The sequence below is a fragment of the Podarcis bocagei genome (assembly GCF_964188305.1).
Source record: "Podarcis bocagei genome assembly, chromosome: 2".
Lineage (NCBI taxonomy): Eukaryota > Metazoa > Chordata > Lepidosauria > Squamata > Lacertidae > Podarcis > Podarcis bocagei.
The window spans coordinates 41055733-41083425 of record NC_138126.1 but is presented as its reverse complement, the minus strand read 5'-3'; the positions used below and the strand labels follow the sequence as shown (position 1 = coordinate 41083425).

The following is a 27693-nucleotide window of genomic DNA, read 5'->3' as shown; positions in this document are numbered from 1 at the left end:
TCCATACTGGCTATCCACATCTTGAAGCAGATACAAAGTGCACACACAGTGAGATACTAGGAACTCATGCAACCCTTTTGTGCAGAGATATCTTTGGAAGAAGCCACCATCTTTTCTCTGTGCAGATCTCCCTTATCTCAGGGATGTGTGTGGTGGGGGTAGGAGCATCATCAACTAAAGTCTAGGTTTTCAGTTGCTGAAATATTCACATTAGTGAATATGCTCCCTCCCCCCCCCCTTTATTGGAACACATGGTTTCTTACAGGAACAAAATGGCATCTTCTTTTCTTGTAGATTTATTTTCAAGCAATTGGCCAAGATGTTCCTATGGTAACAGATACAATTTAATTTCCCTGATGTATTGCAGAAGAAAAATGGATTGGATTTCATCTGACATGGATCTAGGTAGGCCATATCGCTGGTTATTAAGCACAGTCGCTCAAATTATCCTGCAGCGGCAGCTTCGGGTTAGTTAAAGAAACCTTTCTGATGAGATTCTCAGGGTATTTTTTTTTTTGAGCTACCACGTTGTGGGGAAACCCGTCAGCCATGCAGAAGATATTTTAGGATGTTTAATGGGCTTACAGTGCAAACCTTCTGGGAAGTAAGTCCTATTTAGTTAAATACAGCCTTATAGCACAGGATTGTAGCTTTTATAACATCCATATATCCCAGGTCAAAAGGGGGTGTCCCATCATTAGGTTCAGTGGAAGAATTCCTGCATGTATATAAATATGTATCTTCCATTGACATTTATAGGCCAATGTCTGTAGAGGAGAGCTCAGTGTGGTCATTTCACACTTGAACCATTTGTGTGATAGTTTGGGTGAGAATGCTTAAACGTGAATGTGTCTAGGACAAGCAGTTGCACCATCTGTCTCAAAACATTTGAACACCATGCAAGGTTTCAGTGCATCTCAGGGTCCAGTAATACAGTATGTGGCAATGGTGGCTTGTGTGGAGGCTGAGGCAGTCTTCCAGCAGTGCAGCGTTTGTTGAGATGAGGTGAGGTGGTAGGAGCAGCAGCCCCACAGTGCACACGCAATGCAGGGACATTGCCACGAGTCTGGAACTTCCTCAAGCTCACCACCATCTTGCCCCATGCCCTGATGAGCACTTGGCTGCCTCCAGAATGACATCTCTGGCTCCCCCAATGAGCCCCTGTTGGTGTGAGAGGATATCAGTATCCTTGCATGTTGTGTGTGTGTAGCTCTGTGGGTGGAAATTTGTTCACAGCTGAAGCACTGGGAGAAGACTGATCCAACCTTTTTCCTGTGGGCCATCTTTGCAACCGAATTCTCTTTCCACCTGCCCTCACATTTGAGAACATAAGGACATATGGATCAGCCCAGTGTTCCATCTAGTCCAGCATCCTGTTCTCATGGGGGCCTGTGCGAAGCCTCCGAGCTGGACATGAATACAACAGTTCCTAGCAACTGGACAGTGGAGGAAAAAAATAGACATCATGACTAGTAGCCACTAATAGCCTTGTCCTCCATGAATTTGTCTAATCTTCTTTTAGAGCCATCCAAGTTGGTGACCATCAGTGCCTCATGTGGGGGCAAGTTCCCTAGTTTAACCATGCACTGCTTTCTGGAAAAGCCACTCCAACAAAGTCTATGGGATGAAAAATTTCCCTCACATGTCACCTTCACAAAGTTACTTGTCAAACATTTAACTCATTTAAAATGAGGCAGATATTATTCTTTCTGTCCTAGTTTTGGCATGGACAAGCATCATCATTTCCTATACAGTACAGCCAAGTTTCAAAGCAGTCTACTGAAATATCTTCTAACTGTACTACTTTCTCACCATTATTATAGCAGAATGTAATTTCCTCAACACACCCTTAACCAGAACTGTGGTCCTATAATGCCTCTGGTGTAGGATACAGTAGGTAACAAGTAAAAATGGTTGTTTCATTTTCACACAAACCTTCCACTTATTTCTATTTGTTTGAGTGCTCCTTTGAGATTCTCTCTCTCTCTCTTTCTCTCTCTATCTCTCTCCCCCTTGTCCAAGACCTAGCCAACCAAACTTCTCAGAGTGAGCTGTGCTAAAGAACCATAGGAGAAGCACATCTTATTTGGAGAATAAGCCCAGTTTCATAATCAATAGCCTTGGATGAAACATACTGACTCACACAAAATTGAAGTAAACAAATATCTCTGTTCAAAATATTGGTGGTTGTGTTTTGTTTTGTTTTAAATGTTGCTAAGTTGACATACTGTAAACAACCAATTAAGGTTTTTAAATGTTAAAATACTTTGTCATTAGATGTTATATTTAGCTGAATGGTTCCCTTGAAAGGAACAGAGTTCAAGACTAAAGAGAAAGTGGATTATTTATCACAGATAAATGGGGAAGGCAGTCTACTGAAGAACAGATGCCTCTAATTAAAATGCTGTGTTGTTTCTAACATTTAACCTTGCGCAAGAAAACTGTCTAACTCTTTTGTTGTTGCTACACTCAGAGACAGTCAGAGTGAATAATCAGTAGGGTGATCATTTGTGATATTGTCAAAATAACTCAAAATATGGCACACATTTCCCATGAGCATGTAGCATCATTCCCAGGGTGGCTTCTCCAGTTACAGGTATGTCACTGCTTCAACCCTTCCAATGGTTATTAGAAATGCTTTACCACTTTGCCCAACGCACAAACACCTTTTGCAGGGGAAAAATGGCCTGGTGAATAGAGCCTGCTGTTCTCCCTCTGCGGTTGAATCATTGAGGGAGGTTGGGAGGCAGGCAGTTCCTTCAGAGAAGGTGCCTGTGAGAGGCCTGGCTATGATTTTATAGGCCAGGGCCCTGTGGGATTTGGTTAAGGAGGATCTTGCCTGCCAGTCAGCCGCAGACTTCATGTCCCTGGCTCCCCAATGTCATGATCACTGCTGGACTCTGGGATCATGACACCAAAACTTATGCACACTCTCTAGGACATGTGTTAGGAAGTTTCTGCAAATACACATGCAGGATTTTTTACACATGTTGCAATGAATGTGTGTAGGTCAGGAGAAGAGCCTACCTTGATTGGCATAGGCAAAAGGAGTGTGATAAGCAATCACACTTATCTATCAATAGTCCAATCTCCCAATTACTCATACTAGACCAGGCACAGGCAAACTCGGCCCTCCAGATGTTTTGGGACTACAACTCCCATCATCCCTAGCTAACAGGACCAGTGGTCAGGAATTATGGGAATTGTAGTCCCAAAACATCTGGAGGGCCAAGTTTGCCTAGCAGTGTAACCAAGAAACAAAATCCATGATGCAGCTTAGATCAAACAAAGCTTGGCTCAAACTTGCTTTACTGTCATTTAGGGTGATGGTGGCTTTATCCTCCACTCAATATTATTCCCCATAGCGTTCCTTTACCTTCTCCCATACAAGTGAATTATTGCCTCTTGGGAAAAGGGAACTTGTGGCTCTCTAGTTACAGACCTTCCAAGTGTCCCTATTTTCCAGGGACAGTCCCAGATTTACAGAAGCCATCCTGGTTTCTGATCTCATCCCGGAATGTCCCACTTTTCTTTAGGACGTCCTTATTTTCATAGAGGTACCGCTCCAGCGGGAAGGTAAATGGCGTTTCCGTGCGCTGCTCTGGTTTGCCAGAAGCGGCTTAGTCATGCTGGCCACATGACCCGGAAGCTGTCTGCGGACAAACGCCGGCTCCCTCGGCCTATAGAGCGAGATGAGCACCGCAACCCCAGAGTCGGTCACGACTGGACCTAATGGTCAGGGGTCCCTTTTAGCTTTACCTGTTTTCATCAGAGAAATGTCGGAGGGTATGGAGTTATGTGACCTCCCGATTTTTTCCACAGAATCCTTGCAGCTGAATAGTCAGGCTTTTCTTCCACATCCTCCACGCCACCTATCATAATTGTCGCTATTGTTTCAGAAAACAAAGAAGCCTAGAAGCCTAGGAAGTTAAGGCTGTAGCATGTATCAGTGGCTTGTTAGTGCTAAGGCCTCCAGCTGGGTAGGTGAATTGACATGAAGGAAAGCTGCCAAACTGTTAACATGGTTTCAAGTCTGCCTGGGTCCACAGTGGTACAGGTGAGCACAGGATGTGTGTGTTATAAAAGACTCGCCAAATGTGAAACAAACCTTTCTGAACAGCTGCCTTGCTTGTCATTAGTCAATCTAATGTGAAGAAGATGCAAGAAAACAAATAGTTTGAAGAACAGCCCCTGTCTGCTCATGTGGATACTGGTTATTTCACTCTCAGGTATGAATACAGAGAATTGACCAAAAAAAGGAAGAAGGTAATTTTCTTTTTCCTGAAGGCTCAATATTTCCCAGCAGGAGAAATATGTCCATTTTGACTGTGGCTTTTTAAAAATAACATACGATTATATTTCATTATCACAACAGCTTGATTTATCTCCTTTGTCAATATTTGTCTTCATCTTGCTGCTGCTTATCTCCAGGGTGCAGAATCTTCCATCCTGATCGTAGGCAAAATTATGTGCTTATCATGAGGCCACAATTGGTTTACAATTGAAGCTTGAGGCTCCCTCCCAAAGTGTTAATAAGAGCCCAGATCTAAAAATTTTGGGAGTTTGTACTAAGTTCACACTGTCAGTGCATTTTAGAGCATTTTATGGCCCAGGGGATGGAGTACCAAGACGTGTAGATTAATACAAAGTTGATAATAAACTTGAGTCTCACTACTTTTTCATTCTACCAGATTCACCATTCTGAAATGTATCAATTCTTCCTCTTCTTCTTTTTAAACCGCTGGCTGTCACACTCTTGTTTGCTTGATGAAAGCAAATGAAAGGACTTCATCCAAAAAGGCAGCCTATAAATATTTAAAATACATGAAAAATAAATAGTACAAAACAGGCATGGCCAACTGGCAGTCAGTAACGCAAGGAGGAAATAAATCCCAACAAACTAAAGATGTAATTTTTAAAAAGGGGATCAAATGCATACAACTATACAGTAATACAGTTACTCAGTGCTTTTTTTAAAAAAAAATGTTCAGGGGTACTCTCATTTTCCTACTCATATTGAAATAATGCCCCTCAATGAGGCCAAACTTAGATTCACAAAATGTTTAGGGGTATGCATACCCCTGCCCCCCCGAAAAAAGCAATGCATTTACTGTACAAAACTGGCAGCCTCCATGGCAATTCTGGCTCTTAACAACCTTTCCCCCCCAGCCTTCTGCTGCCTCTCTGAGCCTCCAGTCAGTAGAGGGCAGGATTGAGACTAATAAACACTTTGTGGTTTCCCACTAACCATCCAAGCTCTGCCTCTTCCTCTCTCTTCTCCCTCTTCCTTTCAAGAGGGTACCATGGAGGTAGCTCCAGTCATGTATAGTGGTGCCCCGCAAGACGAATGCCTCGCAAGACGGAAAACTCGCTAGACGAAAGAGTTTTCCGTTTTGGAGGTGCTTCGCAAAACGAATCTCCTATGGGCTTGCTTGGCAAGACGACAATGTCTTGCGAGCTCCTGCTGGGTTTTTTTTCCCTCCCCCCCCTTTCCTAAACTGCTAAGCCACTTATCAGCTGATCCGATCAGCAGATAAAGCGTGTTCTCCCTAACAGAGAGCACGTGTTGCGGTTGGGGAACAGGCCGCCCAGCCATGACTAGGCAAATTAATCTGCAACCCTGGCCTTTAGGGTTAATTGGGTTGCTGGGGAAATATGATTGTTACCAATTTGGAGGAGGAGTCAGAAGTTATAAATAGAAGGGCCAGACGTAGGGACGTCCTCTTGGCCGTTTTGCATCGGATCACATGGAGCACTTGGACAATCTTCTCATTGTCTGGTTACATTTCTTTATTTTTTATTTCCCCTTTCTTTTTAATCCTCTCTAGTCCCTTAAATAATTTAATTCCCCCCTTTTCCTGTTCGATTTCCCACCCCACCCCTTACCCTGCCCTGTGGGAAGATTCTCCCTGTATCTGTGGCTTGCCTTTCCCAATAGTGAGAGAGCCCCCCGTTAGGGGCTTTCTTTCGCAAAAGGGTTTCCCCCATTTCTCTTGTTGAAATTGTGGGGCTAGTCAGGGCTGTTCCCAGCTTAGCTGGTATCACTTTTGTTTATAGTATCCCCGAAGGTTGGCTTTATGGCTCTCTGTGCCTCCAAGGACTATGAGCACTCTGTATATGCTCTTGAACTATGCTGTTTCTGAACAAGTTTATTTTCCTTAAGCGGCCCATTTGTGATAAAAGAACTTTGGGTTTCTTGAAGGGGTGCTTCCCTCAAAAAGGGCAAGCAGGGGTACCTGGACAAGCTGGGGGCTACCTCAACTCTGCTATTTCACTGGAAACATTTATGCCTGGCCTAGCAGGTGATCCTAGGGCTTTGCCCTAGAATTCGATGGCCTGGAAGTGTTTCCGGCCTGAATAGTGTCCCCATGTGGTCCATGAAGCATTGGTTTCACTGGGTCAGCGGATAGTGCCGGTAATGCCTAGGTTGCAGGATTGGTCCCTGTATGGGACAGCTGCATGCTCCCCCATTGCTCTACCTGGACACTTAGGTCCTTTTGGTGGTTACCTCACTGCAAGGGATGTAACGGGCGCCACGTTTGCAATATGCAACTGGGAGAAAGCACCTTTGCGTGCCCGCATTGCAGTTTGCGTTGCAGAGCACGGGCTGCAATTGCATTGCATTGCTGGGAGATTTGCAGTTGCATTGCACGGAGGGTGTGTGCATTGCATGGAGTGTGTAGTTGCATTGCATGGAGAGTGTGTGCACTGCACGGAGTGTGTTTTTTGCATTGCACAGAGTGTGTGTCTGAAAAGGAAGCTGGCTCGGCGGCAGCTTGGTTGGGACTTCTTTAGGGGTTCTGGCCAGCGTCGGCCCTGTAAATTTACATATCATGATGGCAGCACAAGATGCCCCCTGCCCAAGCGGGGGCTGGAAGCTGGCAAGCAATAGCTCAATACCTTTTGCCCATATTCCCATTTTATTTAGGGATCCAGTTGGATATCATTGCTAAAACATACCACTTGCCTATGGAGAAGCTGTCTGCCTTGAAGGAAGTTATTTTGTAATACTTCCTCTGTAGCAAGTGATGCTTCACCAGATCCGATCTTGCTGGGTCACTTAACTAATCTTCCCACTAGGCCAGGCTGCCTAGATTTCACCCCTCCCATATCCAAGAATCTCCTGAGGAGTCTGCTGATTTTCCAGAGAGGAGTAGGCGTGTTCTGGTCTCTACTTATTCTGCTCCAGCACCAAATCAGTCAGTCAGTCAGTGTCAGAGAGAGAGAGAGACTGAGTGTTAGAGATCATGTGTAGAGATAAGGTTGCTGCTAAGGGCAGCTGCAGACACTCAGTGCAGTGCAGCATTTATTTATGCTTAGACCTATTAAGCTCTGTATATAGTTTGTATAGTTGTAGATAGAATAAAGAAGATATTCTACAGAGCTGCTCTCTGAGTTGTTTATATGTTCTGCTGTACTCTGCTGTGCGACGACTGTCTTGTTGGAGTGAATCCGGTGCTCACAACTCTAAGCTGTGAGTCCATAGCACTTTGACCTGTTCCTGTGCAGAAGGTGGTCTCTGGAAGTGCTACCCAGCTCGCCTAGCCCAGTTGGGGCTGAAGTGGATGAGTCCAGTTGGTGGCACTGGCTCAAGGGCGATGCTGACAGAGGTCCCCTTACCTTTGTGTATACCTACCAAGCATGGTGAAGGCAGATATCAGGCGATGGTAGCAATTCCTGAATGTATGCAATAGTAGTTCGCCATGGCAGGATACCTTGAACCCGCACAGGGATTTTCAGGTTCATGTTGGTGCTGCTGGATCTTTGCCCTTTGGTTTTTATTTCAAGGGCTGCTGGTGTGCAAAGCTATGGCCTCAAGCCAGGTGTGGTGAGGCAATCATGTGACATAACTTTTCTTGAGTTTTCCCCATTGTAGTAGCAGTTCACATGTGGCCCGAGGAGTTCAGTGACCATCGGATCTGCTTTTGGTCTGATAACCAGGTAGTGGTGAGGTCTTGGCAAAACAGTCCTCACACTCTAGCACAGTCTCCGCCCCTCCGCTCATGCTTTCAAGCTGCGCCACTTAAGGTTTAATATTGTGCTTTCTACGCTCCAAATTACACTGAAACACTATCCGATTTTCAGATGAAGCGCTTCAGATCCTGGGCTCCAGACTCAGCTATTGCCAGACTTTTCCAGACCACCTGTGGCATTTTGACAACAATTAGTAATTACAGAGAGCGGCAGTTTCCATTTCCCCTTTTGCTTTTACCTCTTATGGGAAGGCCTGGATGGATTTCTTAGCCTTAAGCTGGCAGTTATCGGCCATTCAGAAGAATTGGCCCCCATCCTCTGAGCAGATCCTGCAGTATTTGGTCCACCTGCTGCAGATTGGGCATGCGGTTATAACTATCCGAATTCAGTCCGCTGCAATGTCTGTTACATTGAAGCTTTATTTTTCAGAGACCCTTGTATAAAGTTTGCAGTGCGCAGGGCCTTGGAAGGTTGGAACCTCCAACCTCATAGGACAGTGGGCGGGAAGTCAGTCAATTTTTACCTATGCAGTATCTGCAACAAGTTAAAACTTGTCTGCTGGTTAAAGATCAAGGTGAGACTCCTTTCAGCAGTCCATTGCATTTTCGCACTGAGGGTTGGGAAAATGGTTGTTGGAGCCAGCACGGGGCTGAGAGTCTGGAGGCTTATTGCTTCTGGACTTTTCCTTATCCTTTGGAGCTTGTCATTAGAGTTGGTAACTCTAAAACAGACTTAGTGGGCAGGAGTGCCACAATCAGGCTTCCCGCCACAGGTGAGGAGGGCCCTTGCCCGGATAACAGAATATTTGGCTTTTTATTCCCTGGGGGCTTGCCCGCTCCTAGTGCATTAAAATGGGTTCCCGTTAGCCAGGCATCAATGTGCTTACGTCGTGCACCAGTTATTACAGCCTGCGGCTTGCTTACCGCTGAACACTCCTCATTCCTTACGATTAGGTGCTGCTGCAAAGGCTGCACACTGGGGGCCTGTCAGTAGACAGGATTGTGAATACGGGTCATTGGAAGTCTGACGCTGACAAGGGTTATATCAGGAAGTGTCACAATGATGTCTGTGCTGATGCTTGTCTGTTATTTCCTTTTTTCATAGGAGCAGCTGTGCACATTTGGGCCACAGCATTGTACACTAGGCTGGCGAGCATGTTGACGAGTTTGGACTGGGGCGCCATCTCAGTCTTCCTGCCCATGTGAACATATACAGGATGTCTAGATGGGGAATGCTTTGGGAGGAGATCCTTCCTTTGGTGCGGTCGAGTGTGACCTGTGCAGGTCCTCCCGCAGTGCTGGTGGTACAGCTGGGCGAGAATGTTTGCGGTCTTCCTCCAGCATAAGTTTGCATTCCTGCATGCAAGAGGGCTTGGATTGAGTTGATGGCAGCTCTCCCTGGACTCAAAAATAATTTAAGGCATTGGTTCAAGGTGGTCTGGAGGGGGGGTTGGAGCACCTGTCCCCTCCAATGCGAAAAGATATTCCATTAAGGGAATCCAAGGATTCGCCATGCTTTTGTCGACCCCTTTTGAGGGGTAGGGCCATGCAAGAGTCCCTGGGAGCATTTGGGGTGAGCTTGAGTCTGATCCTGGTTCATTGCTCCCCCATGCTGTTTACTGGAACTGACGATATGGTGGGGCCCAGTCGTCAGTGCTGCCCTGCTGAGGTCAGGTGCAGCTAGTCGGGAACCAATGCCTAGACAAACTACCACCGAGCAGGCCAGAAAGCATGTTAATAAGGCGGTGGATAATAGAATAAAATAAAGAAAATAAATAAAGTTAATAAAATAACAAATAAAATAAAATAAAATAGGTCCTTGCTTTAGGTGGTTCTGTAATATTGCACCCTCCTAATTTTCTTCAAGGCTGTTGCCCTCTTTAGGGCAGATGGGGTGCATCTGTCCCCTATGGGGAACGACACCTGGCGGGATGCGATTGCCTTGGGATTCATTGCTCCCCCACAATGTTTGCTGGTACTGACGATATGGTGGGGCCCAGTCGTCACTGCTGCCCTGCTGAGGTCAGGTGCAGCTAGTCGGGAACCAATGCCTAGACAAACTACCACCAAGAAGGCCGGAAAGCATGTTAATAAGGCAGTGAAAATAAAATACAGGTCGTTGGAAATCGAATGCATTCAAAGGTTATGTTCGTTAACATTATTGGTGTCTTACAATTTTTGCTTGTTTTATCTTAGGTTTAGCAGCTGTCCGCATCTGGATGGTGGGGCACAGCATCATGCATTGGGCTGGCATCAGTGCACGGCAGTCCGGATTGGGACCGGGTCTCGGCCTTCCTCCATGTGCAGTTGCCTTGGCTGTCCAGACGGGGAATGCGCCGGCCAGAATTCCTGCCGCTGATTCGGAGGCAGGTGCTGCTGGAAGGGCCGCCCACTGCTGTTGGGGTGCAGCTGGGTGAGAATGACCTGTGTGGCCATGGACTCTTTTTCGCTACGTGCTGCGATTTTGGGTGACCTGGAGACGCTGCGGGCAATGGTGCCAACAGCAAAAAATTTTCTGGTCAAAGCTTTTGCAACGACGCATTTGGAGGGGCAGTCGTTGCCCAGCTGCCACTGAAAGGGCCAGAAAACTCATCAATTCTGCTGTTTCAAAAAAGATTTTTGAGCTGGGTGGAGATGTGATTTCCCACCCCGAGATTCTTTTTGAGAGGCCATCCTTTTTCCGAGCTGATGGCGTGCACCTTTCTGCTTCAGGGAATGAGGCTTGGATAGGTGCGGTGGTGGCCAAGCTGAGGTCTTGGTTTAATACAGCTGGGAGAGAACGACCTGGTGGCTATGGGCTGTTCTTCACTGCGTGCTGCAATTTGGACGGACTTGGGGTCATTGCGGGCAATGGTGCCTACAGCAATGATATTTTGGTCTCAGCTTTTGCAACGATGCGTCTGGAGGGGCAGTCGTTGCCCAGTCACCACAGAAAGGGCCAGAAAGCGCATCAATTCTGCTGTGACACACCGGATTGCTGAGCTGGGTGGAGATGTGATTTCTCACCCTGCGATTCTTTTTAAGATGCCATCCTTTTTCCGAGATGATGGCGTGCACCTTTCTGCTTCAGGGAATGAGGCTTGGTTAGGTGCGGTGGCTGCCAAGCTGAGGTCTTGGTTGGGGCTGTGAGTGGTTTGGCGGTGAGCTGGAGGCTCCATGGCGGTTAGGCATTGGTTAATTGGTGCTTGGAGGGGTAAGTGCCTACCCCTCCAAATGATGCGGAAAGGGAATTCCGTTAAAGGAATCCAGGGGCTTGCCATTCTTTCGTCCTGTCCGTGGAGCCGGGCTTGGGCCGTGCAAGCCCCACCGGAACATGAGGGTGAGAGGTGTGGGTCTGTGCCCCAGCTTCATTTCTCACCCAATACTTGTTTCCCACGCTGGCTTCCGGTGGAGTCCGGAAGTGCCAGCTCTGTCCTGTGGGGGCAAGGACAGATAGTCACCAATGCCTAAGCAACCACTCACATTTTTTGTATTTGAATAAAGTTGTGGCCAAAATTATGCCAAAAACCTTAAACAAAATTGATGTGTGAAGTGTGTAATTATTTGGGGGGTGGCACTGTGGAACTCAACACGCAAAGCGTGTTCTCCCTAACAGAGAGCACGTGTTGCGGTTGGGGAACAGGCCGCCCAGCCATGACTAGGCAAATTAATCTGCAACCCTGGCCTTTAGGGTTAATTGGGTTGCTGGGGAAATATGATTGTTACCAATTTGGAGGAGGAGTCAGAAGTTATAAATAGAAGGGCCAGACGTAGGGACGTCCTCTTGGCCGTTTTGCATCGGATCACCCGCCCTCCCTCCCTTTAATAGGGGGGTTTTTTATTTAAGCTGATCGCTTGACCTTGCTATGCCTGTCATGGTGTCGTTCGCCTTGGTGCGGGGGCACAGTAGGAATTTTGCCATCTGGCTGATTGGCTGGTGCCATTTGGTTTTTGCCTACTGCGTAGCAAATCGTCACAACTTGTAAGGTTGGCGGTTAGGCATTGGTTAATTGGTGCTTGGAGGGGTAAGTGCCTACCCCTCCAAATGATGCGGAAAGGGAATTCCGTTAAAGGAATCCAGGGGCTTGCCATTCTTTCGTCCTGTCCGTGGAGCCGGGCTTGGGCCGTGCAAGCCCCACCGGAACATGAGGGTGAGAGGTGTGGGTCTGTGCCCCAGCTTCATTTCTCACCCAATACTTGTTTCCCACGCTGGCTTCCGGTGGAGTCCGGAAGTGCCAGCTCTGTCCTGTGGGGGCAAGGACAGATAGTCACCAATGCCTAAGCAACCACTCACATTTTTTGTATTTGAATAAAGTTGTGGCCAAAATTATGCCAAAAACCTTAAACAAAATTGATGTGTGAAGTGTGTAATTATTTGGGGGGTGGCACTGTGGAACTCAACACGCAAGCCGCTAAAAGCAGCTAAAAGCCTCTAATAGCGCTAATAGTGCTAATCTGCTAATCCTTCAATGGGGCTTGCTTCGCAAGATGAAAAAAACCGCTAGACGAAGAGAATCACAGAACGGATTATTTTCGTCTTGCGAGGCACCACTGTAGTGTAGAATCCAAAGCCATTCTTGTGACTAGGAAGTAACGGTAAGTATAAAACCCATTTTGTGTTTTATTTTCCCCTTTAAGCAATGCTAGTAATGTGTGAACGAAGAAGAATGGGTGTTGAGACTGAGTCATTCCAGGCAGCTCCAGCTTCTGATTGTGAAAAATAAGAACACAACCTCTTGACCAGCTCCATTTTAAAGGTAAGCAAATCGTACACCCATGTTGCAGGGAGGCATGGCGATGGGTTTTATTCTAAAGTTAAAACACTTAAATGTAGAGGGAAATGGCCCTGCAGAAATGTGGCTTAATATCTAGGAAAGCACTACCTAGAATTGCTTTTCTCAGATTACGTAGATTTCCATGCACACTGTATCAACTAGGCATAACTGGGAGTTCCCCTGTTTCTTTCTAGTCTTGTTTTATGAGGTCATTTTGCTCTCTGTGTGTTCTGTGCTACTGCCTTCCAGTTTAACTTGGAGAATTTCTAAAATTTATTTCAGAATGGACAGGCATGCATCATTTGCTGCAGTTTTCAGAACATTCCTTTTTCTTATGCCTTACCAGTGCACACCAGTGCACACAGATTAAATCACAACACAAAAAGGCATCTTAATATAACTGCTCAATTCTGTTACACACAGTGGTTTTAATGGCGGCGAAGATGCACTGGTATGCAATGGTAACCTGTAAGAAACAAAACTTTCAGCAAAATGAAAGCTGTGGCAAAGTCGCATGAAAAACTCCAGAAATTATTTATTTTTAAAGTAGGAATGGTGGATTGCTAGCATATTGATGTTGCACAAAGCAGGACTGTGCACTTCAGAAACCTCATATTTCAGATTGTTCCACCTCATTTGCATGTGGACAAGGTCATCATGCTGATGTTTTCTCCCACATAATTGCATTTGTGTGTCGGGAAGGGGGAACTACTGTGGAGGAAGCAGAAAGGTGGTTCAAATTTTAGATGTAGGTTACCATGAGATAACTGCAGGCAGTACATGGAAAATGCGATCCCATTAATGTACCATCTATGGAGCCAGAATTGAATGTTCAGGCTCATGTGGATCTTTTGCAATCTCAATCATTAGTTTTCATGCAGAATAGGATTTACCATGCCAGATACACAATTACGGAGAGATGCTTTGTTGTGGGAGGCATATCGGCAGTTTTAGGCGGAATAAATTTATGCAGCAAAAGCATTACTCCCACCTTAAAGATGGAAATGAAGGGGTCGTATTGGAGAACATTATTACTTGTACAAGTAAAGAAAACTGCTTTGTTACTCATGGATACATCAGTTACTTTAACCATATACATGAAGAAAACTATGTGTGGTATTTCAGGTGTATATAATTTCCATACTAATTCTTCTTGAACTCCAGAGAACCATACAATGGAAGGTATTTTTATTATGCTTTTGACAGTGCGAATGCACTTATATTGCACAGAGTGCAGCAATAACTATGCCTACGAAATTGCATATAATGTTTGCAATGCCTGATGTAACGGAGAGATAATTATAGTATTCCCAGAATGTGACAGGTGTCAGGAACGAAAAGTGTTCTCTCTCACTCACTTAAATCTATGGGAGATAACATATGCATTGAAATGCAGGCACATTATGCTGGAATCACAGTCTCCAACACTTAGAAATTAGTTTCAGTGAAATTTCCCTATTTTACCAAACACCAGAGTGTGATCAGCCACCATAACCTTGGGGCATGTCAATTTGTGCCTATCAGATTCATAGCAAGAACACAGAATGTTTCCTACTAACAAAACTCCCATCTCTTTAGAAGCATAAGCTCACAATTCTGTTTTCAGTGGTTAGTTGCATGCCTGTTCAGCCTCTCTGGCACATACGCCAGATGGAGCCAGTGGAGCACCTTCAAAAGGGCATGGCTATGGATGTCCTGCAGCTCATGTCCTCCTTTTCCATAGTTTGCCATGCCCTATAATGCATTTCACATCTGCCTTCTGCATCACTCTGATGGTCTGCTGTTAGGTCTGGGAAAGGCTCTTCCTGCCTGAAAACTTGGACAGCTACTGTCAGTAGACAACACTTGAGTTAGATGGGCCAACAGCCTGATTCGATATATGGCAGCTCCCAGGGACTAGGCAGGAGTTAATCCTCCTGAGTTACCACCCTGTGCAGCCTGATCCAGCCTATCATATTCCCATGAAACATACCACTTGTGTCATATGAGTTCTGTATTCTTACGTTGCCAGTGTTGATAGAAGATGAGAGCATTGGAGGAACGTCGGCCACAAATGTGGAAAAGTTGGTTGTGGGAAACCTATTCATTTAGCTTCCCTGGGGTCTCTCTCTGAGTGCTCTAAGCCAGGGGTGGCCAACTCCCAAGAGACTGCGATCTACTTACTGAATTAAAAACTGGCAGTGATCTACCCCCATTTTTGGGAGGTTCAGGTCCAAGTATTTTTTTAGGGAGGAGAAAAACCCTGCTTCTTGGGAGAAAAGCAATGACAAACCTAGACAGTATCTTAAAAAGCAGAGACATCACCTTGTCAACAAAGGTCCGTATAGTAAAAGCTATGGTTTTCCCAGTAGTGATGTATGGAAGTGAGAGCTAGATCATAAAGAAGGCTGATCAGTGAAGAATTGATGCTTTTGAATTATGGTGCTGGAGGAGACTCTTGAGAGTCCCATGGACTGCAAGAAGATCAAATCTATCCATTCTGAAGGAAATCAGCCCTGAGTGCTCCCTAGAAGGACAGATCGTGAAGCTGAGGCCACCTCATGAGAAGAGAAGATTCCCTGGAAAAGACCCTGATGTTGGGGAAGATGGAGGGCACAAGGAGAAGGGGACAACAAAGGACGAGATGGTTGGACAGTGTTCTCGAAGCTACAAACATGAGTCTGACCAAACTGCGGGAGGCAGTGGAAGACAGGAGTGCCTGGCGTGCTCTGGTCCATGGGGTCACGAAGAGTCGGACACGACTAAATGACTAAACAACAACAACAAAACCCTGGTTTGGGGGGGTACAAGAAAAAGTTGTTTAGCTTTTTTAGGGAGGAAGAAAGCCCCATTTTTAAGGGTTCTGGAGGAGAAAAAGAAACAGCCACTCAACAACAAATTGCTGGGGGAACAAACAGCCTCACTGAGTAAACTCCGTCTTCCGTTCCTGCAACAATGGAAGGCGGGGCGAGGGGGCGGGGGCGGGGCCAGATTCAATTTTACCAATGCTAAGGAAAGGGATCCAGTGATCGACCGTAATCTACCAAAACCTCCCGGGGATTTACCAGTAGTTTGACCTGTAGGACATCCCTGCTCTAAGCCTATCTTGCTCAGGAACAAACTAGGAAGGGAAAACTGTGTATTACTGAGAATTACTGCGAGACATCAGGCTTTCCAGGAATCTCTAGTGCGTTGGTTATTGTTCAGTGTGCCACCCCACCCCATGGGAGGAGATTGCATAGGGAGCACAAAGAGGCAAGTGGGTGGCAGGGGGTACTGAGAAACAAGGGAGCAGCAACGGGTGCTAGAGGTGTAAATGACTATGTGACTTTGAAAAGATAGTATCACTGCATCAGGTTCATAAATTTTGTTGAATTAATTAAGCCAAATAACTGCATTTTGTATAAATGTGCGATCAGTTGGTTCTGTTTTTAATGTTATTGTTTCGTTACCTTCCTTAGTGGGTCATGCAAACTGCTACAGTCATACCTCGAGTTGCATGTGCTTCAGGTTCAGCGCTTTCATGTTGTGCTCTGCGGCAACCTGGAAGTAACGGAGCGTGTTACTTCCAGGTTTCGCCGCTCGCGCATATGCAGACGCTAAAATGACATCACGCGCATGCGCGGAAGCAGCAAAACGCGACCCACACACATGCAGATGCGCCATTGCATCTTACGTTCCATTCAGGATGTGAACGGAGCTCCGGAACGGATCCCATTCGCATCCCCAGGTACCACTGTATTCTGAATAATTTTAAATAGGGTACAGTAGGGGCACTGGGGCTGAGTTGATGGAACCGAGGGGACAGTATTTTAGTCCCAGTTTCCACACCTCACTATGGCTTCTTCTACCCTTTGCCAGAAAGAAAGATTAGAGACGTTGCCTTGGCCTAGAAAAGTATTCTACTTTAGGCTTCAGACCACATTCTAACCGGCTCAGAATGTCTGTTCTTGTGGCTAGGAAGTAATCTTGGAGGGAGGCAACTCCTCCTGCCCTCTGCACAAGCCAGCCCTTTAATGAACTGCTTTCCCCCAGGCTTGCTATTTCCCTTCTGTTATGTTGTTCAAGCATGACTGATATCATAAAAGAAATAAACCAAGTATTATCGCAAAATGGACGTAGAGCTCAAACTAACTTTTTTCCTGCGAATCCAGGTAAGCAGTGTGGATGGCAAACACTTCAATCCCAGCTCCTTCTCGGCGCTTTTGTAACCCTCTCAGGCACTTCGTAAGCAGTGCTATTATGAAACAATGCTTTGGACAAACTGCTTGGAGAAGAGCAAACATTACTTCGCCCTCTTCCCAAAACAGCACTCCCCAAAAAGCATTGGAAGAAAAAGAAACAGAATGCCCTGAAAACAGAATGAGAGTACTGTATAACTTAAGCAAACCATTATTTTGGTTCAGTACTGGTGTCATTACATCGCTTGGAGTCACTTGGCTTTCTCTTGCAGGGGAGGAGGTCTTTATATAAATTACTGGCCTTGGATCTTGCAACTTTAGTGATTTTTTTTGTCCCTTTCCTTCCCTTCCCAAGCTAGTCCCCTAGGCAGTTTTTAAGTCAGTGCCAGGAAGTAAATGTTTTAATAAAACCAAAGCTCATTAAGCCTGTTATAGGAAGCTGCCTTACATCATAGAATCATAAAATTGTAGAATCACAGAATTGTAGAGTTGGAAGTGCCTCGAGGGTCATCTAGTCCAACCCCCTGCAATACAGGAATCTCAGCTAAAGCAGCCACGACAGATCACCATCCAACCCCTGCTTAAAAGGCTCCAAGGAAGGAGAGCCCACATAAAATAAGAGTAGTGAATTGCTTAGAGATATTACAGTGGTGCCCCGCAAGACGAATGCCTCGCAAGACGAAAAACTCGCTAGACGAAAGGGTTTTGCAGTTTTTGAGCTGCTTCCCAAGACAAATTTCCCTATGGGCTTGCTTCGCAAGACGAAAACGTCTTGCAAGTTTGTTTTCTTTTTCTTAACACCGTTAATACAGTTGCGACTTGACTTCGAGGAGCAACTCATAGAACGTGGTGTACATAGTAGCCTTTTTTGAGGTTTTTGGTGATTTTTGAAGCTTTTCCAAAACTTTTCCGACACCGTGCTTCGCAAGACGAAAAATTTGCTAGACGAAAAAACTTGCGGAACGAATTAATTTCGTCTTGCGAGGCACCACTGTAAAAGTATTAAGTAGTTTATCGGTGATTTACAATCAATCAGGGAAACACTATTTTAAATGCCTTCAAATAAATAATTTTAAAAAAATGTGTAGACGAACTTGCAAACTCCAGGTCTTTTCACACCCACTTTGAGATCCTGCCCTCGGAGGGTGAATGTGACCACCTCTGCTTTCTGCTTTCTTTTGTTTCCTGCATTGGGCACCACCTTTTTTGGGAAGCGGGGCAGCGATATTCCATTTTTTCCCAAATAATTTAATCAGTATAGAAATACTGTCAATAAAAAAATCACATTTCCCTTGCAGAAACACACTTTTTAGCTACCCCTCCTGTAAACATTTTATCTATACTGCTGGAAGTCTATTATGACTTTTCTTTGTATTTTTTTGTAGCTCCAGAACGACTTTTCAGAAACTCTCTTCAGACATCCTCACTCCTGTGTGCAGCTGCTATCAGTGCTTGCCAGATAGCAGTTATTCATCAGTTTCACTTACCCCATTTCTGTAGCAATAGCTTTTGTTATCGGCAGATTTATTTATTTTTATCACTTCCCCCCCATCCGTCCATCTTGTATGCACAGCAGTCTCTTTGATCTCTCCGATTTCCTTTGCTGGTGCAGGTATGTGGAAACGCCATCTGTGAAAATGTGTCACCTTCAGATCTGTCGACTACAATACTCTGTGTGTCTCGATGCCTCTAACATGTAGGGCATCAACAACGCTTGCCAGTATACGGCTGCCGTTTTAATATGCTGCTCGTTTCGCCTTTTGGTATAGCAGCAGCAGCACAAATGCAATTGTCTCCTTTTCCTTTTAATTGCTTTCCGTGAATATTAATTAGGTCCTGAAGATGTAGATTGGCTACTCTTGTTAGGAGAATCATCCGTAACCAGAAAGCATATAATTTGACACTTCAATATCTTTAAAAATGAAATGCTGCCTGTTATCAAAATTGTTTGTTTCCTAGATATCTACAGTTTGACCACCACATGGAACACCAACATTTGCAGTAGCCATGAGAATAGTGGCCTCTGCTGCTTTTACATCACAACTCTTTCCCCTAGCCCTGACATGCCCCTTCATTATTTCCTATCAAAAGTAAAATTTGGCATCTCTATTCTTTCATACCCCTTGACCTGGTCTAGTGGACTTGGGTTTCCACAGGGAATAGACTGTGAATAATGGATTGTACTACTTTAGAGAGTGTGTGGGGGGGTGACACTTTTTGAATGATCCCCCCCTGCAAGAACCCCTCTCCCAAAAAATCCACATCTGCTTTGCTACTTTTTAGGTATTGTTTTTCGCAGGGAACTGAACTTTTTAAAATTTAGTTACAGTGGTACCTTGGGTTACATATTCTTCAAGTTACATACGCTTCAAGTTATAGACTCTGCTAACCCAGAAATAGGTCCTTGGGTTAAGAACTTTGCTTCAGGATGAGAACAGAAATCGTGCTCTGGCGGCATGGCGGCAGTAGGAGGCCCTATTAGCTAAAGTGGTGCTTCAGGTTAAGAACAGTTTCAGGTTAAGAACGGACCTCCAGAACAAATTAAGTACTTAACCCGAGGTACCACTGTACCTCCCAGTGGGCAACCTGAAGTGGTACAGTCCATTTTAAGCACTGCATGTGTGGTTACAGGGAACCAGGCAGAGGGCCTTCTCGGTAGTGGCGCCCACCCTGTGGAACGCCCTCCCATCAGATGTAAGGGAAATAAACAACTGTCTGACTTTTAGAAGACATCTGAAGGCAGCCCTGTTTAGGGAAGTTTTTAATGTTTGATGTTTTACTGTGTTTTTATTATTCTGTTGGGAGCCGCCCAGAGTGGCTGGGGAAACCCAGCCAGATGGGAGGGGTATAAATAATAAATGATGATGATGATGATGAACCAATCTCTTTCCTTTTCTACTGGTCCACTCCAGCCCCTGCTTGTATTTATGCCCCAAACCAGTTTCCTCCTGTAGCTCCCCTTCTCCCCTGACCTCTGGTCGGTCATGTTGCTCCTGCTTATCAGGAGGTACAGGGAAAGCAGAGCAGTGGCAAGGAGGTTGGCATGGTGAAAACACACTGGCAGGGGCACCCTATTAGCTCTGCTGAGGCATTTGCATTGCACCAACTTTGCTGCCACCTCACCCCTCTCACCAGTGGTGTGACCAAACAGAGGTCATGTGAGCAGTGGCGCCCCATCATGCGATCCACTACTGTTCTTATGTTCTTTTTGTTCATAGCAGGGGGGCAAACTGGATTTGAACTAGCCTGCCAAACCATTACCAGTGGCCTACTCACCCCCAGTAAAATTGAGTGCTGCTTCTTTCCATCTTGGTCCTGAATGACAGTAGAATTTTAAACTTCTCCTCTCAGCCTCAGCTTCAGATTGGTTGATTTGAAGTTTTTGAATTATGTTGGGAAGTTAGCAATCCATTAGAGAAGATAATCTCCTTGTTTTCCTACAACCATTTAAAAATTCGTTGCAGACTCCTTAACCATGGTCAAATCACTCCAACCTTCATTGTGACCCATCAAAACACTCTTTTTCAACATAACGATCAGTTTACATAACACATTTTGAGTACATTGTGACCAGAATTGTGTCAGCAAATGTTAGCAAGCACCCATCACACTCACTTCAATGGGTGCCCAGGTTTAATAGCAACTCAAGGAGCTTCCTAGAACCACTTTTCTTTGTTCATGGAAAGAGCTTTGCGAAATGTGGTGTCGAGAGCTTCCTTCAAAACTGGAAAATGATTTTCTGTATCCCTTTCAATTGGGGTTTATGCCCAATTTTGGCACAGAAATTCCTTTGCATGGTAACTTCTGTCGGGAGACAGCTAGGGGGATGTTTCTTTGTCCATTCTTCTTGACCTTTCAGCAGCTTTTGATAGCATTGACCATGGTGTCCTTCTGGAGGAGCTGTCTGAGTTAAGGAGTGGTAGCACCACTTTGTGGTGGCTCCATTCCTACTTGGATGGTCATTTCCAGAGGGCATATGCTTTTCAGCCCCATGAAGCCTTCAGTGTGGGGTTCCTACTTTTTTCCTGCAATACTTTGTATCATATGAAGATAGCTTCAGCAATGGGCCCCTACCCTCCATACACCTTTGCAATTCAGTCAATATATATATATATATATATATATATATATATATATATATATATATATATATATATATATATTCCTACTACTGCTGCCATGACAGTGACTTCAGTACCACTCACCACCCTCCAGTAGTGGTGAGCATACAGCAGTACTGCTTTAGACTAGAACCCAAGCTCACCTTCCATCCGTGGTAGCAGCCCATCATTTAAATGTAATAGATGTAATGCTACGGTCAACAGATCTTTGATTTAATAGTTATTAAAAATCTAAAATAGCCATCTGTGCCCAGTGGGAAAGACAGTGATTTGTGCAGTGTCGGGTCAGGATGCTGTGGGCACCTTGTCCAGTGCCTGACCTGGCCCAAGACTGGCATCAAACCTAGTTACAATTGATGGGTGATTAGTGCCATTTAAAGGAAGACAGTATGTGCCACCCAAATCCATAAAGTATGGCATAAAACTGTCTGTGCCACAGTTCTACAGTTGCCATATAGCCGTATATACGTGAAGGAAGCAGGCACTCCTGGAGCTTGCAATCTAGGTCAATCAGTGGTTGAGAAGCTAATACATTTACTGGGTTCTGGATGAAAAATAACTCATAACTTCTTCAACAATGTGCCACTGGCCTGGGGATTAGCCAACACTGGTTGGCACATTGAACATGAATAAACAATCCTCCGTGGATTTATTCCCATAAGCCCGGAAGTGTTAACAGCATTTTTGGTTTTAAAGAAGATTTGACACTGGTAAATTATGTGCCAACAAAAGGAAGCACAGTGATTCTCCTTTCTTCAGTGCACAAGGGGGCGTCTTTCTCGGACCAGAATTCCAAGCCTGAGCTCATTTCTTAGTAAGAAAGAGCTAATTGGGACCAAATTATGGCCAGTCGTATTTCCTGCCCTGCCACCCCTCAGATATGGTGGGCATTGCCTGCTGAAATATTTGTATTGCTGGGAAGTTGTATAACCCGTGACAGTGTGAATTTCCCTAAGGACACTGCTTTCTAATAACCCTAGGTCTAAAGTTGATCCAACCTGATCTGAGTCTAGAAACATAGTTTATCTGAAATGTCATGAAAACGGAAGGTTTAATGTCTGAAGTTGATATAATGCCAGACAATTGCAGAAACATATGTGCTTCTTGTAACCATTTTGTCTGTTTGGAAATGTTAATTGGTTTTAGACTGCTCAAGTGGCATGTGCTATTGTTGCAAGATCTGTGAGATTTGTAATCCACAACTCATGCTTATTGTACCATTATACATGTGCATTGGTTATAACTCGGTTAATGATACCTTCCCCCCCCCCCAGTGTTGTGCAGTTTTTTTGGACTTTGCATTGTGGGAAATTGTTGGCTCTATTATTTGCAACAATATTGTTCCACTCGGGGAAAAAGTCTCTATAAAGACATGATTTACCGTATTTTTCGCTCCGTCTCCCTCTTCTGGCTTTGGGCTTAGCCGTGCAGCCTGCATTCACTCTATAGGACACACTTTTTCCCCTCCAAAAATTAAGGGGAAATGTGTGTGTGTCCTATAGAGTGAATGCAGGCTGCACGGCTAAGCCCAAAGCCGGAACAGGGAGACAAAGCGCTGTGCAGTGCTCCGTCTCGCTGTTCTAGTTTGCGGACGGCTGCGCAAAGCCTCCACCCCGCTACCCTGTGGAGGCTACGAAGGCTGTCCCTGCAGCCAGAACAGCGAGAAGGAGCGCTGTGGAGCGCTCCGTCTTGCTGTTCTAGCTTGCGGACGGCTGCACAAAGCCTTCACCCCGCTGCCCTGCGGAGGCTACGAAGGCGGGGGGGGGGGAGGCTGCAACGCTTCCCCCCACCGCCAGCCCCACAAGCTCGGGGGGCAGTGGGAAGGCAGAGCACCACCTTCCTACTGCTCCCCGACTGGGTCTTTGGGGCTGGCGGTGGGGGAATGCAGTGCTTCCCCCCCCCTGCCAGCCCCAAAGAGCAGGTCGAAAGCAACCCAAAGCCTCCGGAGCACAGCGGGAACTCCCGCTGGGCTCTGGAGGCTTCGGGTGAGCACACCTTGAACGCACAGAACGCACCTTGTTTTAGAGGGGGATAACAAGACTCCCCCCCCCCCCGTTCTCCCCCTCCTATGGTCCGGTGCGTCCTATGGAGCGAAAAATACGGTATTACCTGCAGATTATGTTCTCCATAATCACTCCCACTAGATAGTTTATTTTCATGACTTCATTGGGGTACATTTGGGCCCAATACTGGATTGACACAGCCAATTTTGTATCAATGGAGATTGAAAGTCAGGCCTTTGGAATAACCTGCCGTATGTCATAAAGTCATGCCACCATTGTCCTCCAGTGTACTTCATGCAAAATGCTCATTGAGAGCTCAAAGCACCACTGGCAAATTAAGAGCTTACCAACAAATGAATCATTCCATTGGTCTCTCATTCTTATTCAAAAAGCACAGTTATACAGCTCCCTTTCATATATTTTCTCTGTTTATACATTGTCCAAATATGTTTATCTGCAGTGTTGCTCCAAAGCAAATGTTGATTTGAACACTTTTCATGTTGAATGTACACAACATTCAGAGAACTCTTCCTTCCTAAAACTCTCAGGGGAAAAGTTTTTCTTCCTAGCCTTATGCTCACGGCAGTCTTTATGTATGATCGGTATGATGAATTAGAATCCAGCCGGTACACTTCTGTGAATCCTTTTCATTTGAATTCAGTGCTTTACACCTAATTTTCTTTTCCTGTTTGACCTGTTCAGGTGAACCATCTGTATCTTGCAAAGGCCATGCATAGCAAGAGAAATGAGACAATCAATTCCAAAAGAGAGAACATGGTTTGTTACAATGGGAAGTAATACTAGGCAATATGAGAGTCTCATATTCAGAATATCTCAAATCTCTCTCCCTCCCCCCCCCCCAAGATCACAAGCCTGGATGTAGTCAGTGCAATGTAGTGGATAAAATGTTAAGTCACAACTTAGACCCAATCAACCTCCCTGCTCACCTGTGGAATTTGCAAGCAGGTGGGAGGCCCTCTGGTAGTGTCCCCACCAGTGGAAAGCCCCCAAAATGGGGCATTCCAAGGCTGGGGCTGAGCTAGTTTGAGATTCACTGGACCTCACGCTGGCCTTCATCCCGTTGAGGGATGGCATTAGGCCCAATAAAGACTGATTGTCCTGCCTTCCACCTTCCTCTACAGCTGCTGTGAGAACCTGAGCTGCAGATGCAGCAGTAGGGATTATGATTGCAGCCAAATTGCGTGCATGTATTGGATGTGTTAGATTCGCCCCCCCCCCGAAAAGTAACTAGCGTTTGTAGGAAGCGTGGTAGAGAAGGGATTCAACAAGGAGTTAAATGGGGAGATTAACTATCTCTCCTATGGAAATTCATTAACTTTGGAAGGGAACACACAGGGAAGGTAAATGATATGCAAGTACAGTGGACGCTCAGGTTGTGAACGTGATCCATGCGGGATGCATGATCGCAACCCGCAGTGTTCACAACCAGCGTCTGCGCACGCACGGGTTGCGATTTGGTGTTTTCGCATGCGCAAAGTGCGATTTCTGTGCATGCGCGACTGCCGGAACCCGGAAGTAACCTGTTCCCGTACTTCCGGGTTTCGGCAGTCTGCAACCCGAAAAAATGCAACCTGAAGCGGACACAACATGAGGTATGACTGTATTGTTGACGACTGAGACGTGTGTGTCTGTTGTGTGCTAGGGAAAAGATATGTTTAAAATATGTATGTTCCCACATCATTGGACAGCAAAACAGAACAAAGACTTTTGCAAAGTAAACTAATTCCAGCAGAATGGAATGCCAGGTGAAAGTGTGAATTAGAACAGATTGAGGCATGTTCCTAAATGTTTCGTATAAGCATGCCGATTTAACAGGCATAGTGGAAACAATGTTCTCAGTTATGGCGAGAACAATTTTGTTAACAAAAGCAAATATTCTGTTTTTGATACATTTTTGATATATTTAATAAATTTTATACAACGCTTACTGGAACCGAATTCCTCTAAGAGGGTTTACAAGGGAGCTGAAAATATTCATTTAAAATACCAATAAAAAAGAAATATTAAAAGCAAGTTACATAAATAAAATGAAATCAGTAATCTTAAACATATCTATTTCTGTTCAACAGAATTTATAGTGCCCAATCCTAAACCTGTATATATGAAGTTATTTAATAAACTCATTTGAAACCAGATTCTATACCACATATTAGCAACAACTTCATTTTGTCTGATGAAGAGCTCCGCATAATCTTAGCCAAGAAGATTTGCTCCAGTAAAAAACATGGCCCCGTATATTTAGTCTCTGTATACTCTGGGGTCAAAAAAACAAAAGTCTCTTTCTCATACTAGGGGGCAAGCAGCATAAGCTTTTCATTTTATTAAAAGGAAATAAAGATCATCCAGGTACATTTCCGATAGTAGCAATCTCTGCCTCATATCTCGTAACTGTATCTCTGCAGATAGAGAAAGACAGTTCGGCACACAGAAATTTGTTGGCATTCCTGTCCAACATGCTTTTTAAGAGCTGAACATAGGCTTACATTTGCTTTAAAGCTTCCTGGTCAATCATTCAGACACATACTGCGTGAAACAACTTGACACTTCTTTCTTCCTCTCACTTCTGTGTACCTTAATAAGCACATGTAATATGGAAGAGGAAGACAGACCCTCCAAGTCTCCCTATTTTCCAGGGATTTAGAGAAGCCGTCCCAGTTTCTGATTTGATCCTGGGATGTCCCACTTTTCCTTAGGATGTCCCTCTTTTCATTGGAGAAATGTTGAGGGTTTGGAGTTATCTGACCCCCAAGCCATTTTAAGGCAATAATTTATGGGGAAGTTTTTCTAATGTTTAATGTTGTATTATGTTTTTATATGTGTTGGAAGCTGCCCAGAGTGGCTGGGGCAACCCGGTAAGATGTGTCGGGTATAAATAGTAAAATTCTCATTATGGAATGGGACATCCCTATTTTCATCAGAGAAATGTTGGAAGGTAAGGGAAGAGAAGGGGGAAAAGGTCCCCCTCATATGTCTATATATGATCCTATGGCACTCTTGATCGTTTTCTTGCAAACTGCTTAGAGGTTTTATTGCAATCAAGCCATATATAAATGTTGTGAAATGAAATAAGTTAATAAAAAAAATGTCCACTAGGTGCGATCATCACATACATTTTCATACATTCCAGTTTCAACTTTGCTAGCGTTTGCCAGAGCCAACAACAGGGATCCTTTGTGCTTTCTGGGTTTTGAGATGCAACTCTACTATGGAACTAAATCCTACTGATTCCACTGGGACTTAGGCCCATTTCAGACACTACCAATGTGGTGTAATAGGTGCTCAAAATCTGCTTTCTGTGTGGTTTGATCCTTTGTTGTCTGTCTCAGTGACTTTATTGATCATGTGCAGTTGCGCTGATGACATCATGACCATCCAGCCAGCTCCACTGGTACTGGGGGGGGGGGATTTCTGACCATCAAACCTCACAGGACATGTTACAGAGATTCCAGAGCTGTGGAAACTGTTTTAGTGAGTACCACACTGCCTAAGGCCCAATGAAATTACTGGGATTCAGTTTTGCATTCATAGCTAGAACTCAGAACTCTAGCTTTGCATTCAGCTCAGTTCTGTTGGCACCTGTCTGTCTTGAGAGACAATGGGGTGTGCCTCTGGGGATGAAGTCAAACTGCTGGGGAATCACAGGGCCTGCTGTGGCAGCAGAGACCAGTAACTGCTGCCTCCCAGTGTTTTTGCTGCATTAGCAGCACCAAAGTGATCTCTTCAGGGCACAGGGCTGGGCAGTGTGTTTGGAGGTCCTGCACTGCCCAGACAACAAGACCCCCTTGGCCTCACTGCTGTCATCCAAAGGAAACCAGAGCAATACATTTGGCACCAGCTGGGCTGCAGGAGTTGCCAGAAGTAGGCGTACAAGGCACCATCCAACTGTCTTAGGGATTCCACTGTGGATTTGTGTATGCTTTACTCCTTAGCCTTTTCTTCTTCTGAAGATGTCCCACAAAGCAGAGTAGATCCATTGAAATTATTGGACCTAAGCTACCTACGTGTGTTAATGCCAGTGGGTCTACTCTGAGTATGACTTGTGGTGGATACAATCCGAGGTTGTCAGATCTGGCAAATGTTGGCTTTAGCAATGTTGAAGCTGGATTATCCAAGTGCGGGCATAAGAAGGATGTTGTCATTGGCACAATTCCAGATCAGAGCTTCATGTGCAAGTGAGCCAACATGGAAGACATTTTTAGGCAGCAGTCATCCCACCTTGAAAGTGCATACAATGGTCTCCTAATTCACATCATGTGTGCAATGCCAAAGTGTTTAGTAGTTGCACTTTCTACCCAAATCTCTATTCTAGATTTGTTTTTATGTGTTTATTTTCCAGCTATAGAAAGTTTTTTAATGTAACAACCTGAGTCAATTATATCACAGATGCTCTAGCAGAAACTCTAATGCCAAACCATAAACTAAGATATTTTCCAGTAACAGCAGCATCTGTCTGCTTAGCAGCTCAGGTAGTTCGGCAGCCGGCTCTGCCTGTGCGATTAAGCTGGCTGGCACTCGGCTGCTGCTGCCTTTTCGCCTTCATGGCTCCTCATGGATTTACTGTCTTAATGAAGTGAGGAAATGCACTATGGCAGAAGACCTCCATTATCTAAACCCCGCATTTTACTGTAGGTCTCCTGTGTCGCCTGGGACACTGTAACTCA

General features: G+C 45.1%; 1 long non-coding RNA gene across 1 annotated transcript in view; it reads left to right on the top strand.

The window, feature by feature from the left end:
- The first annotated feature begins 12504 nt into the window (after positions 1 to 12504).
- LOC308581703 overlaps positions 12505 to 27693 on the top strand; it is a 43208-nt gene continuing 28019 nt past the window's right edge. The window contains exon 1 of the long non-coding RNA XR_014005193.1: positions 12505 to 12548. This is a non-coding gene — a long non-coding RNA (uncharacterized lncRNA). The remainder of the gene's footprint in view (positions 12549 to 27693) is intronic.